Source organism: Neophocaena asiaeorientalis, unplaced genomic scaffold (assembly GCF_003031525.2).
Source record: "Neophocaena asiaeorientalis asiaeorientalis breed wild unplaced genomic scaffold, Neophocaena_asiaeorientalis_V1.1 scaffold331, whole genome shotgun sequence".
Lineage (NCBI taxonomy): Eukaryota > Metazoa > Chordata > Mammalia > Artiodactyla > Phocoenidae > Neophocaena > Neophocaena asiaeorientalis.
Window position 1 is genome coordinate 3,216 of NW_020172138.1, and position 6,575 is coordinate 9,790.

A 6,575-nucleotide genomic window follows, 5' to 3' on the forward strand; every position below is an offset into this window, starting at 1 on the left:
AAGCACTGTAGCTAAAAGTCTGAATGTCGGGCTAGCCAGCTGTGTGTGCTTTGTTAACTATAGGACCTGATGTCTCTTACCCAGGGACTTACTGTTGTTAAGGAGATGAGATCAATGAAGCATTAAAGAGTGATGAAACTTTTGCTTAAAAGTGCTTGTAAACTGAAAAGACAAATTATTGATAAGACTGTAGTCATACATAAAGCCTCCCATCTCTATGATGTGTCATTTCTTTGCTCAGAGATCTTCAGTGTCTTCTCTTTATCCTCTTCTCTTTATCCTCTAAGTCAGTTGCTGGTTTCTTAGCCTGCATACAGGGTGACACTAGCCTCCTTTCCGACTTTATCTTCTGACTTCCTCTGCTGGTAACCTACACTTCAGCTGAACTAAAGTCAGCTTTTTCCTGAATGGGCTCTAGTTTTCCTCATTGCAATGCCTTTGCTTATGCTATTTCCTCTACCTAAGAGTTTCTCAGTCATGGCATTATTATTTTGAGCTGGATAATTCTTCGTTGTGGGGAGTTGTCGTGTGCTTTGTAGGATGTTTAGCAGTAGCCCCAGCCTCTACCCTCTAAATACCAGTAGTAACCAAAAATGTCTCACACATCACCAAATGTCCCCTGGGAGGCAAATCACTCTTATTTCTGCCCTGTGTTTCTGCAATCTCCTACTCCTTTGAGGCTTTTGCCACCTAGCTGCAGCAACCATCTTCCATTTTTCCTTGCTGACATGTACCAGTCTCCTAGCTTACTGGAGATACAATGCCTCCCAGGCAGTTGTCTAACTCCTGCCATCACTTTAGATGATTTCATTGACCACAGAGATGACCTAGCCCAGCACCATGACCTCCCCACCTCAGCCACCTCAGTGCATTCCCTGTACCTTGTAGGTACCAGAAAGTAAACTGTCCCCCAAATCACTAAGCAGATATCCCACTCTCCTACCACACCTCCTATCCTTCTAGGCTGTCTGTTCAAGGGCCTCCCCTGCAACACTTCTTGGACCTCGCTGAGACCTCCAGGCCACTGACTGACCCTGCTATTTTAAATCCACCCATTCCCCCCTCCAGCATGGGCTTCCCTCCCTATCTATGGTACATCATTACAAACAGTCTCTTGGAAATAACACTTCTCTCATGCTGTCACACTCAGACAGTAATCCTAGGTAAACCCAGTCACCTACAGTCTTTCTCCAAGAAAAACACATTATAATCTCTGAGTCAAGAGACTGTCTCTGAACTCACTGTCAACATTCTGAAGTCAGACCCTCTTCAGAGGGTTTTATTTTGTTTTATTCTGTCTCGTAGTTCCTGAACTTTTTCTTCACTTTGTCACACTTTGAAATTAAAGTCTCCTTTCTCATCCTGATACACGCCAAACAAACACACCTTTTTTTCCTTAAAAGCAGCACAGAATATATCTGTAAGTTACCTCTATTAGATCTAACTTTAAGTTTTTCTGTCCTCTTAGTCCAGAGTTAATTTTTTATGATTATTAAAAATATAATGCTGATGAAAGAAAGAAATGGGTTCTCTTACAAAAACATTTAGAGTATGAACTACTAAAAAATAGTTCTTAAAGCCTGCTGTGCTGTTCAGTAAATCCTTTCCCATTGCTTACAGAAACATTTCTAGTATTAATCCTGGAACAAATGTTAATTATATACTGAAGTATGTAAAATGTTTAATATCTCAAAGTATGAGTCCTAGTCCATTTTCATAAGCGAGAGAGCTCAGTTTACCTTGGAGTCAATTTAAGAGACTTAAATTAAAAGCTATATATTTTAAATGACACTGACCTGTTAATGTGTTATGGTTACCTCTAGCTTTATTAATCCCCCACACATAAAACAGCCAGATTTTTGATGAAGTTTGTTATAATTCCATGGTCTTATATTTAATGACTAACTTTACATTTACAGTAAACATAAAGTCACTTTTTCTGAATAAGAATTTTTCAAGTTTTCTTTATTCATTTTTTATTTCTATATATAACAAATATACAACATAACCATTTTTAAGTATACAGTTCAGTTGTATTAAATGCATTCATAATGTTGTCCTACTGTCACCACCATCTTTCTCCATAACTCTTATCCTCTTATAAAACTGAAACTCTACCATCTTAAACAATAACTTCCCCGTCTCCTCTTCCCCCGAGCCCTTGGCAACCGCCATTCTACTTTACACCTCTATGATTTTGACTACTCTGCATACCTCATGTAAGTGGAATCATAAAGTATTTACCTCTTTGTGATTGACTTATTTCACTTATTATAATATCCTCAAGGTTTATCCACGTTGCAGCATGTGTCAGATTCACTTTTTAAGGCTGAATAATATTCCATTGTATGTATATACTGCATTTTGCTTACCCACTCATACCTCGATGGACACTTGGTTGCTCTACATTTTACCTATTGTGAATAATGCTGCTATGAAAATGGGTGTACAAACATCTCTTAGGGATCCTACTTTTGATTGTTTTGGATATACACCCAGAAGTGGAATTGCTGGATCATATGATAATTCTATTTTTAACTTTTTGAGAAGCCACCATCACAGTAGCTTCACCATGTTTTATTCCCACCAGCAATGCATAAAGGTTCCAATTTCTCCACATACTTGCCAATATTTGTTATTTTCTGTTTTTTCATAGTAGCCATCCTAATGAGTGTAATGTGGTATCTCATAGTTTTGATTTGCATTTCCCTATTATTTAGTGATGTTGAACATCTTTTATTCCTGTTTGCATGGAATATCTTTTTCCATTTTACTTTCAGTCTTGTTGTAGCTTTGGATTTAAAGTGAGTCTCTTGTAGACAGCATATAGTTGGGTCATGTGTTTTTATCTCTTCAGCCAATTTCTGCCTTTTCGTTGTAGAATTTAAGCCATTTACATGTAAATTAATTACTAATAAAGAGGGACTTTTATCATTTTGCTGTTTGTTTCCTATATGAGCTGTAGCTTTTTTGTCATTTCCAGAATTACTATCATCTTTTGTGTTTAGTTGATTTTTTTTGTAATGAAATGTTTAAATTCCTTTCTCATTTCCTTTTGTGTATATTCTGTATCTATTTTCTTTGTGGTTACCATAGGGATGACCCTTAATATTCTAAAGTTAAGACACTCTAATTTGAATTTCTACCAGCTTAACTTCAAAACATAGACTTCATAAACTCTTCTCCTTTACTACTCTATCCCCACTCCTTTAAGTTGTTGATGTCACAAGATTCATTATGTGACAAAAAACATAAATTAATAAGTCTTTTAAATGCATTAGTCTCTTAAATTATGTTGTAAAGAAAATGTGTTGTTACAAACCAAAGTTATGATAATACTGGTTTTTAGAGCAGTGATTCTTTTTATTTTCTCCCCACAGTAGGCACCAGTCTCGTTCCAACTGCAGCTCCAAAGGGGCACACCATGACCCTGGGGCCTAAATTAGAGCTCCACTGCTACAGCCGGTGGTCCTGTTGTTCCAACCCACCCCTCCCCGCGGTAGAGTAGTGATTCTTTTAAACAATTTATATATTATTATGTAGAAAACAAAAAGTGGAGATATAAACCATTGTTACAGTAAGACTAGCTTTTATAATTGCCCGTATATTTACCTTTATTGAGATCTTTATTTCAACATATAGCTTCAAGTTACTGTCTAGTGCCCCTTCATTCCACCCTGAAGGATTCCCTTGAGCATTTCTCTCAGAGGAGATCTAGTGGTCACAGACTCCCTCAGCTTTTGTTTATCTGGGAATGTCTTAATTCCTCCCGTACTGTTGAAAGACAGTTTTGCTGGATATAAGATTCTTGGTTGATTTTTTTTTTCTTTTAGCATTTTGAATATATTGGCCCACTGCATTCTGGCCTCCAATGTTTCTGATGAAAACTATTTATTAATATTACTGAGGATTCTTTAGATGTGATAAATCACTTTCAAGATTCTCTCTTTGTCTTTTGAAAGTTTTGATTATAATGTCTTGTTATAGGTCTTTTTGAATGCATCTTTTTTTGAGTTTATTGAGCTTCTTGGATGTTTATATTCACATCTTTCATCAAATTTGGGAAGCTTTTGCCATTTGTTTTTCAGATTTTCTCTCTGCTCCTTGTGAAACTCCCACAGTGTTCCCATAGGTCCCTTAGGCTCTGTTCATTTTTCTTCAGTCTTTTTTCTCTGTTCTTCAGATTCAGTAATGTTCATTGCACTACCTTCAAGTTCACTGCTTTTTCTTCTTCTGCCTGCTCAGATCTGCCTTTGAATCCCTGTAGTGAATTTTTCATTTCAGTAATTGTACTTTTTAGCTCTGAAATTTCTATGTGGTTTCTTTTTAGGTCGTCTCTTTGTTGGTATTTCATGTACTGTTTGAAATACACCATTTCATTCATATACTGTTTTTGTGACTTTCTGCACATCTTCCTTTAATTCTTTGAGCCTCTTTAAGAGCATTGTTTTAAAGTCTTTGTGTAATAGATCTGTCATCAGGTCTTTTTCGTGATAGTTTGTGTTGATTTTTTTTTTCCTTTGAACGGGCTGTTCTTTCCTTTTTGTTTGTATGCATTGTGATTTCTCATTGAACATTGGACATTTGAATCTTATATAATGTGGTAACTCTTGAAATCATATCCTCCCCTTCCCCAGGTCTTGCTGGTTTTTGTTATTGTTTTTGTTTATGATTGTTGTAGGCTCTCTCAGTGCCAAGGGTCAGCCTGATGGGTAAACTTAAGGTCTTCTCAGGTCTTTTCTGGGCCTGCATCTTTCCCTGGACATGCACAGTTACTTTCTAATTTTTCCCATATATGCATTTGCTTTTTAATGTCAAGTATTTAATGTCTGGCTTCTTAACAGGGTAAAAGAGAAAAATGAAGGAGGATGGGTGGGTGAGTGGAGAAGGGCCCTATCCCTTTAAATCCCCCTGGTAGCCGCTTCAGCTGGAAGGGAGGTGGGTTGCAACAGTGTAACAACAGTGGCTGTGCCCTTGCCCTTTTTCTCTGCACCTCTATAATCAGAAGCAGCAATCAGTGATCCGAGAACACATCTCTGATATTTGGAGGTCAGGGTCCTTTTTGCCCACCATAACTGCTCCAGGAACATGTGCACAGCTGCCTTCCATGGAGCTGGAGGTGCAGTATGAGTGGCTGATACTGTGCTAGGAGCTGAAATAGACCAAAATTAACTGCAGTTTATCATGCAGGCCTTCCCCTAGAAGTTGCAAGCCTTCAATAAACTATAGAATTCCAAAATGAGTACATCAGATAGATTCTGCAAGTGCAGTTGTTTTCTTGATGAGGAGACAGAGTCTTGGTGCTTCCTATTCCTACATCTCCCCAGAATTTTTTCTCTAATGTCACTCCTAACTCTGAAAAAAAACTCAAGAAGATCAATTCCATAAGCACTGTAGAAAAGCCAAATTTGCCTGTTATCTCTTTGCCACTTGTTCTTATAGAATCTCTCCAATCTGCCAAGGATCCTATCTTGAACTCCCAGAATACTTCATCACCAGTACAGTCCTTTGGATAGTGTATTGTGCATGCTGTATATCCTTAAGCTACTGGTTATCTAATTATGCTAGAGGAATAGAGGCTCAGGCACCCTCAAGAATGATGAAGTCAGAAAAAGAGCAGATACATTAGGTGGACATGTCCTTCGCCGGTGTTACAGATTGGGGAAACTCTGGGGACCAGGTGACCTACCTTATTTCTTCCGGAGCATTTAAGCTCCAATCATCCTAAAATGGCAATGCCACCACTTTTCTAGCTCTCTTTCTCTTTATTATATTGTTTTGTTTCTTTTCCCTCTACTTTTTCATTGATGTTGCTCCTCAGAGGCTACAGCTTTTGACATGTGCACCGTCACCTTGGGATGACAGGAGTAGCAGGGCTCTCTGTCTCTTTCCCTGATCATACTCACCTGTTAGGCTCCACTAATTGCCAGCTGATTGCTCTATTATTTTTAACAACATAAAATTGGGCATAAATTGCTTGGGGCATAAATTGCTTAGTAGTCTGGTATAGTTAAATTTGGACTGCTTTGCAGGTTAGTTTTTTAGATCAGTGTTTTAGGTTGTTCAGACCCCCAGGAAGGTTCTTCATATTTATTCTTCCCCTAGTTCTCTCTAGTAAACTATCTGGTCTGTGATTTAGATTTTTTTCTTTATTGGAGTATACTTGCTTTACAATGTTGTGTTAGTTTCTGCTATACAGCAAAGTGAATCAGCTATACGTATACATATATCCCCTCTTTTTTTGATTTCCTTCCCATTTAGGTCACCACAGAGCATCGAGTAGAGTTCCCTGTGCTACACAGCAGGCTTTCATTAGTTATCTATTTTACACATAGTATCAGTAGTGTATATATGTCAATCCCCATCTCCCAATTCATCCCACCCCCTCTTCCCCCCTTGATATCCATAGGTTTGTTCTCTATGTCTGTGTCTCTATTTCTGCTTTGTGAATAACATCATCTATACCATTTTTTTAGATTTCATATATATGCGTTAATATACAACATTTGTTTCTCTCTTTCTGACTTACTTTACTCAGTATGACAGACAGGGTCCATCCGCGTCTCTACAAATGA